The sequence below is a fragment of the Furipterus horrens genome, unplaced genomic scaffold, assembly GCF_987537825.1.
Source record: "Furipterus horrens unplaced genomic scaffold, mFurHor1.1.pri manual_scaffold_4, whole genome shotgun sequence".
NCBI classification, from domain to species: Eukaryota; Metazoa; Chordata; class Mammalia; order Chiroptera; family Furipteridae; genus Furipterus; species Furipterus horrens.
Window position 1 is genome coordinate 67,201,187 of NW_028327174.1, and position 13,181 is coordinate 67,214,367.

General features: G+C 39.0%; 1 long non-coding RNA gene across 1 annotated transcript in view; it reads left to right on the forward strand.

Moving 5' to 3' along the window:
* LOC150012149 (uncharacterized) overlaps positions 1-12,022 on the forward strand; it is a 55,734-nt gene extending 43,712 nt beyond the window's left edge. Inside the window, exons 2-3 of the long non-coding RNA XR_016510497.1 lie at positions 11,480-11,544; positions 11,929-12,022. This is a non-coding gene — a long non-coding RNA (uncharacterized LOC150012149). The remainder of the gene's footprint in view (positions 1-11,479; positions 11,545-11,928) is intronic.
* The last annotated feature ends 1,159 nt before the right edge of the window (positions 12,023-13,181 follow it).

Sequence of the window (13,181 nt, forward strand, 5' to 3'; positions counted from 1 at the left end):
AAGGTCAGTGAGTCATCTACTGGATACTGCTGCTTTATAGCATTTCATTCCCTACATGTGGCATATGGGCTTGAATCTTATACTTAAAATAAAATAAATACTTTTACATTGCTGTTTAAGTGTGTGTGTGTCACAGTGATTTCTAAACCTTTTTTTTTTTTTTTAACATCTGGAAGTTCAACATGTAAAAGACATAAAAGAAAAAGCTGTAGGAAAAGGAGGCTGTTAACAAAGAAGCATTCCCCCTGCCTGTGAGACATAAAATCCCCAGACTTGTTGGAAGTCCATTTTGATATAGTCCATTTTGGGGAATAGTCCATGGGCATATGAAAAGAAGATATATTCTTATTCTGTTTCTCATATGTTTATATATATTTATAACTATATAAACTTAGGTATATAATCTACCTTATTATGTTATTTAGGTCTTATTTTATTGCTTATTTTATTATTTATGACCACATGATCCATTCTGTGTGAGAGGTAAATTAATTGGTCAGGGATTCTGTTGATTTCTCATTGAATTTCTTGTAATTTTTGCTTTATGAATTTAAATGATGTTATTTGGTATATAGATATTCATAGTGTGAAATCTTAATTTTACACTTCACACTTCATTGTTTAAAGTACTGTCTTTGTCTTATTTTATGGTTTTTTCCTAAATTATGCTTTGTTTGAGGTAAAAATTTTCATTTGCCTGGTATGCCTTTGTCACTTTGTTTTCATTATCTTATGTAGACAGCATAAATTTGGGCTTTGATTTGACATTCTATTTGAGAAAAATTTCCAATTAATTAGTAAGTTTAATTTTTTTACATATATTGAAGTGAAAGTTATGTTTTTAGTCAACCTACAATTTTTTGTTATGCTTTTAGTTTATATTGTTCATTTAATTTTTTCACAATATAACCTGGATACTTTTTATGTATGTATGTTTTTATTTTTCATGTGAAAGGCATGTATTTTTGTTTCAGTGGATCTTAATAACTTTATAACTATTTTAAGATATTATTTAAAGTCGTCGGCAGCCGTCCGTCTCGAGAGACGATGGTGTAGCTTCTTAAGAGTCTATCTGCACCGCCGAGAATGGCTGTGCAGTCCGATTCGGGAGTGACATGGTATCTGTCTCCTCCCGTGTTGAATCGACATCTTGTGATGACGCTGAAGCTACAGAGCCTGGGCAGGGTAATATGGAGGGTCTGCTGTTGCCCATGCAGCAGACCCCCCCTCTCTTCGCAGCTGAAGGGTCCAAGGGAAAGACGGAGTCAATACAGCTTGGGTTCAGGTGCGCCGCAGGAGTTGCCGGTGTTGACTACAACGTCAAACTGCCTTAGGGACTCTGGCTCCGGATTTTCTGTCGGGGTTTACTCCCTTAGCCTTTCCCCTGAAGAGGTATGCCGCAAGGCAGCGGAGGTTTTTTGGAGTCAGAGTTTTCCTTCTCTGATGTACCCTGACTGGAAGATCGAACCAGCGACACTTTTATTTAAAGTAGTGGGTAGTATATTTCCTGTTCCTCCCCTCCTTATTCCCTAACAATATAATTTTCTGTAATGTTTACCTTATTTCTTTTTTTCTCAACTTCTATTGGTTGTTTCATTGCTATATTGCCAGGATTTTATAACACTTATTTTCTGTTTTACGATCATAATTCTCACACGTATTTTAGACCTAATTCTACAGAAAAATGGAATCAATGGTCACTATAATTTTTTTTCCCTAAGTTTCTTGGTTGGTTGATGTTCATCTTCAACTAATGTCCTATAATAGATTCATGAAAACCACATTGGCCCTGGCTGGTGTGGCTCAGTGGATTGAGTGCCAGTCTGTGGGGCACATGCCTGGGTTGCAGGCTGGGTCCCTGGTTGGGGGCATGTAAGAGGCAGCCGGTTGATGTATCTCTCCCACATCAATGTTTCTCTCCCTCTCTTTATCCCTCCCTTCCCCTCTCTCTAAAAACAAATAAATAAAATCTTAAAAAGAAAAGCATACTGCTTGCATACTCAAAAATGTTTTCTATTACATTTGTACTTGAACAAGTTTCTCTGATATAAAATTCCTGGGTACAAATTTCTTTGGGTTACGTTTTTTATATTTTTTCCCTTACAAATGACTTGATCATTTTCATCTAGATATCCAAAAGATTTTTATTAGGTTTGAAAATCCAGTAGCTTTACTAGAATATTCTGTGCCATTTTTTTCCCCTTTGGGATATTACATGCCCTTTCTAGCTATAGATTTGAGTCTTGTTTTATTTCTGAAGTCTCTTAAAATATATATTTAAGCTTTTTCTTTGGTTCAAACTTCTAGATTCTTTCTTGGTCTTCTGTCCTGATTATGAATATATTTGATTTACACAATTTTTCTCTCATCCTTTTAAACAGTTTGTTCATTTCTATTTCAATTTACTTGCTTTTCTGAAGTATTCCATGACTTTTTAAAAATATTTTTTAGTTTTTTCCTTCCAATGGTTTATTGTCCTTTGTTCTATTTCAAAATGTGTGTTCATTTTTGAAGTAGTTTCATTTCTTTTCTCCCACTTCTTTCAATTCATGTTTGAGCTCCTTTTGTGGTTTTGCTTCATTAAAAATGAATTTCAGATGAAGAGAGTTAGGAAAGTTTAGTTAATCATGCTTATCAGTACATGCTGTATTATCATGGCAGGCCAGTTTTATTTAATTTTTCCCCTTTTTATTCTCCCACTCCTTCCTTAGAGGCAACAAACAGTATGTAAGTTTTTTGTTGTAAAATGTATATTTTTAATTTACACACTTTAAAATGTATATACATAGTATTTATTGACCATGTATCTCATTTTTCAAGTATGTGTTATTGATTATGCTATTACAGCTGTCCCATTTTTCCCTTTTTGCCCCCTTCTCCCCAGCACTCCCCTTTCCTCCAGTAATCCCTTCCCCTCACCTTAGGTCATGTCCATGGGTAGTGCATATAAGTTATTTGGCTTCTCTATTTTCTATACTATTGTTAACATACCCCTGTCTATTTTGTACCTACTAATTATGCTTCTTAATCCCTGTGCTTTTCCCCCTATTCTCCCCCTTTGCCTCCCTGCAGATAACCTTCCAAATGCTCTACAAAGCTATGGTTCTGTTCCTGTTCTAGTTTCCTTAGTTTGTTTCAGCTTCTGTTTTTGTTTTTTAGATTCAGTTGTTGATCATTGTGAGTTTGTCGTAATTTTAATGTTCATAGTTTTGATCTTCTTTTTCTTAAATAAGTCCCTTTAACATTTCATATAATAAGGGCTTGGTGATGATGAACTCCTTTAGCTTTACCTTGTCTGGGAAGCACTTTATCTGCCCTTCCATTCTAAATGATAGCTTTGCTGGATAGCGTAATCTAGGTTGTAGGTCCTTGCTCTTCATCACTTTGAATATTTCTTGCCAGTCTCTTCTTGCCTGAAGAGTTTCTTTTGAGAAATCAGCTGATAGTCTTATGGGAACTCCTCTGTAGGTAAAACTCTGCTTTCCTCTTGCTGCTTTTAAAATTCTCTATTTTAAACCTTTAGCATTTTAATGATGATGTGTCTTGGTGTGGCCCTCTTTGGGTCTAGCTTGTTTGGAACTGTCTGTGTTTCCTGGACTTGTATGTCTATTTCCTTCACTAAATTTGGGAAGTTTTCCTTCATTATTTTGTCATATAAGATTTCAATTTCTTGCTCTTCATCTTCTTCTGGCACCCCTGTGGTTTGGATGTTGGCATGTTTAAAGTTGTCACAGAGGTTCCTAAGCCTCTCCTCATTTTTTTTCAATTCTTGTTTCCCCATTCTGTATTGGTTGACTGTTTTTTTCTTATGTTCTAAATCATTGATTTGAACCCTGGTTTTCTTTCCTTCACCATTGGTTTTATGCAGATTTTCCTTAGTTTCTCTTAGCATAGCCTTTATTTCTTCTCTTATGCGTCTGCTGTACTCAAGCATATCTTTCAAGCCTGTGAGCATCTTTATCACCAGTGTTTCAAACTCTGCATCTGTTAGGTTGGCTATCTCCTTGTTTGTTAGGTTGGTTATCTCCTCATTGCTTAGTTCTCCCACTGGAACCTTGATCCATTCTCCCTTTTGGGCCATACTTCTGTGTCTCCTCATCTTATTAGGCTCCGGTGTTTATTTGCCTCTGTATCTTAGGTGGAGCTGTCGCTCTTGTTATGTTTTAAGGGGCAAAGCCTTAGGATTTGTCAGTACAGGGCGACCTGTTTCACCACGTTGTGGCGCTGTATGTGGGGGAGGGGTCTGAGAGAGAACAATGTTGCTTGCTCAGCACTCACCCTTTTCCAGGCACTTCTCCCACTTCTGTATGGGCCTGGCGCCTCTCTAGCTGTTGCCGTGGCCATTGTTCCCAGAGTGGGTGGATCTGAAGATGTTCAGGATTGTGGGGGCTCTTTAAACAAACGAACTCTACTGAGAGACCGGCAGTTTCTTCCTCCGCCCCAACCCCTACTAGTGTGCACAGTCAAAAGCAATGAGGCTTTATTTTCCCCAGTGCTGAGACTGTGAGCTGCGTGGTCTGACCCGGTGCTGATGCTGGTGCTGGCAGTGCTCCCCAGGTGTACCTCCCTATTTTTTAAAACAAGTGGCTGTGTTTTTCACTCGCCTGCCGCTGCTGCCGCTGCTGCTACTGCCACCGCTCCTGCCGCCGTCGCCACTCTTGCTGCCACCATACCACATCCCCTCCACCCGGGCTCTGCCCCTCCTACCTGTCTGGATGAGTATTTCTTCTTTATATCTTTGTTTGTTGGGCTTCCATACAGCTCAGTTTTCTAGAACTTTTGGTTATCTCTAGTTTTGAGGTAGTTATATTCCTTCTTTGTCATGGAGGGAGATGCAGTGTGTCTGTCTGGGTCTTGATCTTGGATTTTGGCACTTTTGAAGATGTCTAAGGGTCTTCTTATACTATCCTCATTTTTTTGAATTTTTGTTCCTTCTTTTTGTTCTGGTTGAATGTTTATTTCTTCCTTATGTTTCAAATCATTGATTTGAGTTCTGGGTTTCTTTTCTTCAGTGTGGTTCCCTGTATCTTATTCTTTATTTCACTTAATGTAACCTTCATTTGTTCTTTTATGTTGTTGCAGTACTAAATTTTTTCTCTGAGCATCCTTATTTGAACTCTGCATTGTTTTGAATTCTGCATCTGATAGGCTGACTATTTTTATTTTGTTTAGTTCTTTTCCTGGGGTTTTGTTCTGTTCTTTCATTTGGGCCTTATTTCCTTTTCTCCTCAATTTGGCAGACTCCCTGTGTTTGTTTCTGTGTATTAGGTAGAGCTGCTTTGATTTCCTGTCTTAATGAACCTGTTAAGTTGTATGGGGTGGAACCTTGAGTAATTGCCAATTTGGGCAACCCACTTCAGTGCTTTGTGGCTTTATATGTAGGGTAGAGGTTGGAGAGGGGACAATGCCACTGCCTGGCTTCTGGAGGTTTGCTCGGCACTTGCCCCATTTCCAGTCATTTCACCCACTTCCCGTATGCAACTGGGGCCCTTGCAACTGCTGTCCTGGTGATGAATGCCAGAGTGGGTGGGTTTGTGTATGTTCTAAGTCCATGCAGGCCCTTTAAACAGACTCTCCTTAGAAACTGGCTGTTTCTTCCATCACCCAACCCCCACTTGTTTTTACAGCCATAAGTTATGGTGCTTTATTTTCCTGGTGTTTGAGTCCTGTGCTGTGAGGTCTGGCCTGGGGCTGGGATTGCTTAATCTCAAGGTATCTTTTCCAATTTTTATCTACCACATGTGAATGTGGGACTGTCCATTCCAATGCTGCCACCACCTCTCCATGCCACACCGTGTCTCCTTGCCTCTCCACCCCAACACTGCACCTCTGCCCCTCCTACCCATCTGGGCAAGTGTGGCTTCTATAAGTCCATGGTTGTTGGGCTTCCATACAGTTTGATTTTCTGGCAGTTCTGGGTGTTATACACATTGAGGTTAATTGTAGTTGCTTGAGGAGGCAAAGTGTGTCCACCTATGCCCCGACCTTGACCAGAAGTCCTAATTTTTTTTCACTTAGCACTATGTTTAAGATCCATTCATGTTGCTCTGTGGCCTCTAATCAGTCACTTCTAACTGCATAATCCTCTGTGATGTGCATCTACCATTTTTTACCTGTTCACTCTCCTGGTAATAGATACCAGAGTGCTTCCGACTTTGAGCAACCACAAATAACCCAGCTGTCTTAGTCTTAGTTTGTTATGGGTGCTATAACAAAACGCCATAGACTGGGTGGCTTTTAAAGAACAGAAATTTATTTCTCACAGTTCTGGAGGCTAGAAGTCCAAGGTCAGGGTACCAGCATGGTTGGTTGTGGTGACAACTCTTCCATGTCATACTTTTAACTTTTAAAGTTTATGGCTATATGTGCAGTTAAACATTTCTTTTGCTTAACGGAAACAATATTTTAAAATGTTGATTGATTTTAAAGAGTTAATGAGAGAGAGTGAAACATCAGTGTGAGAAACATTGATTGATTGCCTACTATACGTGCCCCAACCAGGGACTGAAACCACAACCCTGACTGGGAGTGTAACCCTCAACTTTTCAGTTCTACGACGGTGCTCCAACCAACTGAACCACAGCGGCCAGCCAGAGCAATGGCAACAATTTTCTTGATGAGAATTTAATTTGCCACTTTTTCCTATTTCCTCCTTCCTTTTTTCTTATCTTTGTATGCTTTTTTTTTTTTTTTTTTGATTGATTACTCATCTTTGAAGGAAGAAAGGTTTTTCCAAGATATGCTATTTGCTAAGGTTTGTGCTAAGGAGGGGCCTGAACTGTGTTCCAGTCTAACAGAAATTCTTCTCATGACACAAAGGTTGTGTGGATGAATTACTTCAGCTTCTATTTCTTCTTTTTTTAAAAAAAATTTTTTTTTGAGAGAGAAGAGAAGGGAGAGTGAAAGAGAGGGAAAGAAACATTAATAAGTGACAGAAACATTGATAGGTTGCCTCTCGCATGCCCTCAACTGGGGACCTGGCCCACAACCCATGCAGGGGCCCTGACGGCGAATCAAACCAGTGACCTTTCGGTTTGCAGGACAACCCCAACCCACGGAGCCACACCAGTCAGGCTCAGCTTTTACTTCTAAGAGAGGTTGGCAGTTGCAGGGCCGGCCACATTGCAGAGTCTATTAGAGCTGTGTTCTCCACATTGCTTCCACAGCAGAGAGCTTCCTGCATGCATGGCACATCTGAGCGTTCCTCTTTCAGCCTCTCTCTTATAATAAATCAGGTTGCCTCCTTCTCTTTTATAATAAATCAGGTTAAGGAGAGGCACTGCTGCCAAACCGAGTACTTGGCTCCCTTGTTTCAAATGAAAAATTGTTGGTTTTGCCCATAAGGTGAGTCACTTAATTGTGTGAAGTGTGGTTTGTTGATGTTTTCTGAGGTGTGTAGCCTTGAACATCTTTTATCAGAGTCTTCCTGCTCTTCACTGTACTTCAGGATATACTTTACTTCAGGGTTTTGGGTGTCTTTTGTTTTCAGTGAAAATAAATTTTGCATTTTTGCTTGTCATTATACTTGCCACTTGGCAATTTCTGAGAGGAGGAGGAGTAGCGGATGCTATATTTATTTTACCATTTTAATTCTGAAAGTTTCTCCAGAGCATATTTAAAAAATTGCTGCTTTATGTGTATATTACATTATTCCATCTAGATTAGAATTTTGGGACCTTTCTGCATTCCTTTACTTTCCTTATATTCTTTACTATTGATTCTTAAAGTTTAGTATCATAAAAATTGCTTCCAATGTTTGTTAAAAATGTTAGTAATTAGCCTCAATCATTTCAGGTGATTCTGATGCTAGAAGTTCACCAACTGCACCTTGTAGGTGGCTACTCAGTGATAATAGCTGATTTACAAGGGCATGGGTATTTGGATGAAATGTCTTGGTATATGTATTAGAATACATACTGTTTTATACATAATGAGATAGGATAGCAAGAAGTTAGGAAAATTCCCTGGCAATGGAATAGGGAAGCTGAGATAGCTGAACACAATGGCCAAGCGATTTACAATCAGCTGCAGATGGTCACCAGGGTGGAAAGTCCCAAATTGGGAAAATAAGGACCTCACCTCCAGGATGACCTTTCCTTGCCTGGCCTTTCCTCCCTGGAGATAATATATAGGCTTCAGTTGTGTTTCAGCTCCAGACCCAGAAAAGCAGCAAAACCAGGTGGGTAACTGCAGGACCAACTGCAATGACTCAAGATCCCCTGTCCTGCCACTGACCAATCAGTGGAGATCATGATCCCAAAAAGGCACAACTGGAGAACTGATGAATATTCTGCTGAACCCCTCCCCTGAGACCACCCCTAATATTCCCACCTGCAAGGGAGAGATAAAAGCCTCAAGACAAAGGACCCAGGGTACATGCTCTCCCTTTAGGGAGCAGCTCCAGCCATTCCCTTCTCCCTCTTCTCCCCTCATTTCTTTCTTCCCAGGCACACATCTCCTAAACTCTAAGGCAATGGGCAGCTGGTGGCTTGTCCCAGGCTAATCCCCTGAACCTCTCTCCCACACCCCCTATTCTCTGACTTCCCAGTGAGCTAAGGCAGCCTAGAATTTCCTATTGCTTCTTCTATGCTAAGCCCTTCCTTACTTCATTGTCCCCAGCTTTAATAAATGTACCCTCACTTGGACTTCTGTTGTGAAATCTTTCCTATAGGAAGTCAAGAAAACCCACATTACTTCTGGCCTTAGGGCAACCCATTCAAGGCCAGGCCCTGTCTGATAACGATAAGACTGGCAGAGATAGCATATGTAGCAATAGAGAAGGTACTGAGGCAGGGATCATTTTTGAGAATGGAGAAACATTTTTGTCTTCGAACTCAGCAATAGTCTGTGATCTGTTCAACTGAGTGGCTTTTAGCACATTACCAGATACACCATAAATGTTGATGAATGGCAACATCAAAATAGGGTAAAGTTTAATAGACAAAAATTCTCAGACTTCCTGAAAGTGACTGAAGAAATTCTAGTTGTCTACATGTTATCTGACTAACCAGGCAAGTTCTCTCTTATGGTCAATTTAAGTATAGGGTGGATTGTGTGTTAATTTGTGAATGTATTAGGCACAGTATAGTGTAACTTACCCCATTTTTCTTTCCCTGGCATTGCATTCTCTGTGGCAGACTACTAGCCCTCCCTTCGTCCAGGGCAGATGACTTTCCACTTAGATTACATTTCCCAGCCCCCCCTACAGCCACATTTGGCCATGTCACCAAATCCTTGAGTTATTAGTCCTGCTTTATTTTTCTTCATAGCATGCATCATTCCTACCATTATATATCTATCTCTGTGCTGACTGTCACCTCCACTGGAATGTCAGGGCCATAAAGTTAGGTGCTCTGTCATATTCCCAGCATTTGCCATGCAAGGGATGCATAAAGCAATAACTGCAAAGATATAGAAATTGTTAGATATTACAGGACATGTGGGTCCCAGTACTCCTACCATGAAGAGGAATAATAGGTCTCAACCAGGACAGTTTATGCTGATTTGGGTTACCAGTTGAGCTTGAATGACCACCTCCTCTGTACACACTTAGCATTCAGATTTTCAAAGAGAGGGAAACTTACTGGGTTGATTCCAGTCAACAAAGTGGAGGATCCCTGTTGTGGAGAGCTTCAGTGACTCTTCAGAAGGTTGACCTTTCTTGTATCCAAACTAACCACACAGCTGGTTTTTGGCTCAAGTATCTATCTAGGTCCAGTTATTAGTGGCCAACACAACTCTGTTGGTTTCACTTAATACACAGTGGCATGAGTCAGAGCAACACTGTGCAGAAAGATCATCTCTCCTCATGAAAATGGGATGAATGTTGCTGGCCCTGCCATGCTTTCAAAATGAATATTGTTCTTTCAAAATACTCACTTCGTAGGGAGTTATATTTGAAAACATTTTTTAGATGTCCTGTTTTGAAGTGTCAGAGTGATACAATGGAAATACATAGACTAGCATTCCAAAGATCTGGGTTCAAGAACAGCACATATCCTCTCTATGACTTTGGATAAATCGTTTCATCTTTCTGGGCCTCAGTTTTCTCATTTGTTAAAATAGGTGGTGAGGTGAGATGACTGGAAGTTCTCGTGCAGCTCCAAAATGTTATGACTCTGTAATTACTTTCAAAGGTTTCATAGCATAATTTGTGATCATTTCCAAGTATACCAAACATCCTCTCTTTGAATGAAGATTTGATTTTTTTTTTGAAACAGATAAAATATATCAGTGCCATGTCTGTTAATATCAGGTATGGCAAAGGTAGATGATACTGTTTTTAAAACTTGGAATTGCTGTTGATGCCTTCTTTGCCTTTATTTCTGCATATTCAGTTCCAAGTAGCAGAAACCCAACACAGACTGGCTTACCAAAGAGAAAATTACTGGCTCATGTAACTAAAAAGTTCAGGTTCTTCAACTAGTTACAGCTTGATCCAGGAAGTCAAATAATGTCTTCAGGAGTTATACTTGGTTTTCTTATCTCATATCTGCCTTCGGCCTGTTTCATTCTCAGCCATGTTTTCCATTGGGTGGCAGCGGAAGACATGGCTGAGAATGTTGGCTCTGCTTGAGGTATTTGCTAGTTATGAAATAATCATAGAGACCAGAGTATTCTTGAATGGGTTATATACCTGGGTAACATGCTCACCCTTGAAGCAGGGAGAATTCAGTTCTACTTGAATCACATGAACCAAATGTGGTAAAAAGACACTTCCCCAAATAAAGTATTGTGTTGATCCCAGAAAGGTATAATGGATGCTGGACATGAAGAGAGAGAGAAGAAGGGAGAGAAGAAGAAGGGAGGGAGGGAGAGAGAGAGACCTAATCACTTGTATTAAATTTTATTCCTTGAAATGTTTCTTCTTTCCTGTTTTTATTGCAGCATGAGCATTAACTATCTCATAGTAGCTTTCTATCTAATTTCTTTGTCTCTAGTCATTCCCCACTCAAGTACATTCTAGGCATTGCTACCACATCACTCTTCCTAAAGCAATTATTTCATCATTTGACTATCCAGCTCAGAATCTTTCAGGAACTCTGACGACCAAATTCCACATTCTTCAGTCTGGCATTTATGATCTTTTGCAATATGGCTCCCACATCTGTCTATCTACCTTATCTCTCTACCTGTACTTGTTCCATATGCTAACTAATCTGCATTGCTCAATATCACTGAACACACTGCATGTCTTCCTTACAATGCCTTTGCTCTATTTGTATATTTTACCCCATCATGATTTCTCTCATCCCAAGTTGGAGCTCAGACGACAAGCCAAAGATGGCTAGTTGTCTCCCTTTCTCCTTTAGTATTAGAAGCACTGACTTTCCACTGGGCACATGGCCACTTAATAGAGACTACATGTTTCAACATCACTTACAGTTAACTTATGATCAAACAAGGTGTAAGTGTAGTGATGTATACAACTTCTGCAAGTGTTCTTAAATAGGGTATGTGTTCTTCTCTGCCCTTATAGCTTTTCTGCTATTTGGAAATAAGGATGTGATGACTGGAACTTGAGCAGCCACCATGGACCATAAGGTAGAACCTACATGTTCACTGTATGGTAAAGACACATGATAACAGGATCCTGTGTCTGTGTTGATCAGAGAGCTACCATACCAACCCTGGACTACTTACACTTAGATGAAAGGAGTAAATTTTATTTTGTTTAAGCCACTGTTATTTTGAGTTTTTAACTGCTACCAAAAACCAATCTCACCATGAAAATATATTATTTTCCATTCAAAATCTATGCTTAGTCGGGGAATTATTTTAAAGATGTAAAGATTTCTCATAGACTCTATGAGCAGGGATAAAGGTAGTCTCAGAAAGAAACTAGAGCCTGGGACTGAAACACTGTGAGGAAGCTATGAGTCCTCTCATTAAGTCTCATCTCTCTCTCTCTCTTTCCTCCCGCTGCAGATTATTTATGTACTTGGCATAGAGAAGCAATACATAAATGTGTTTAATGGATGGCAACTTGTGTGTCTGTGAAATAAACTGGATTCAAAGATAATTCTCAAAACATTTCCTTATATGTATGTAACTTGTTAAAGTGACTCTTTTGAAGGAAACCTTATTTTTTAGAGTCTAAGCTCTTCTGTCAACTTTCTTTTAGCCCTCAGATCTTTTCAGTTATTTCAACATCAGAAAAAGGGCCTGAACTACAGTGTTATCCACAACTGAGCTAATAAGAGACACTTTAGAGACAGTTCTACTTTTGTACAGGAGTTGCAAAGGCAAAATTTTATGGGAATATGTGCAGTGAGCATGGGCCCTGAAAAACTATTTTGCTAGACAAGAAAATGATAGAGTGCTTCTCGTATATATTTGTTAAATCTGTAACCAGCTTTTTTTTTTTTTTTTTTTTTAATTACATTGTTATTATTTACTGTCTGGGGTCCTGCTTTTACCTAGTTTTTGCCCTTGAGAGTTTCTTATGTTCTTGTCAGCTTATTGATATGTTTGATAAGGTGTTTTACATATTTTATCTAGCATTTTGAGTTACTTTTGGTAGGAGAATTAACGAATCTCTAGTCTGCCATACTGTGGTACATGATGTCCAGTATGCCTTTTAAAGAGTTTTAATTTCATTTGTTTGTAAGGTATTACCCTGCATTCTGACAACAAGAGCCCTAAATCTGGTGGTCTAAGCTCCCCATCTGTAAAGAGAAAGAATAACTACTTTTCTACCCATGTCAAATTATTTTTTGTAAAGGACCCATGAGATAATTTTGTGAAGTTAGTTAGAAATTGGAAAGTACCATGTAAATATACGTTTTCTGAGCTTTGAAAACAAAACAGAGGTAGGCAAGCCATAAAAGTTATAAATAAGAGTAACAACCTTAGAATAATTTGTTCAATTTTAAATTTCTAAATATTTATACTCATCTCCTTTGTTTTCTGACCCAGGTATGGATGGGAAAGTCTTAAGATTAAAAAAAATATATTATTTTATATGTTATATTTGGCATTAGTTGTATAACATTTTTTAATGAAAGAGGAGGCAAACTCAAGCACACTACAAAATCTATCATCATGTTTTTAAAATGTCTATCTATCTTTTTAATACATAGTTGAGCAATCTAACTTAAGATGCTCACAGCACTTTATATATTTTGCAGGCTGAGATTCTGGGTGTCTAACACTGCAAGGACACTGAAGTGTGATTATAG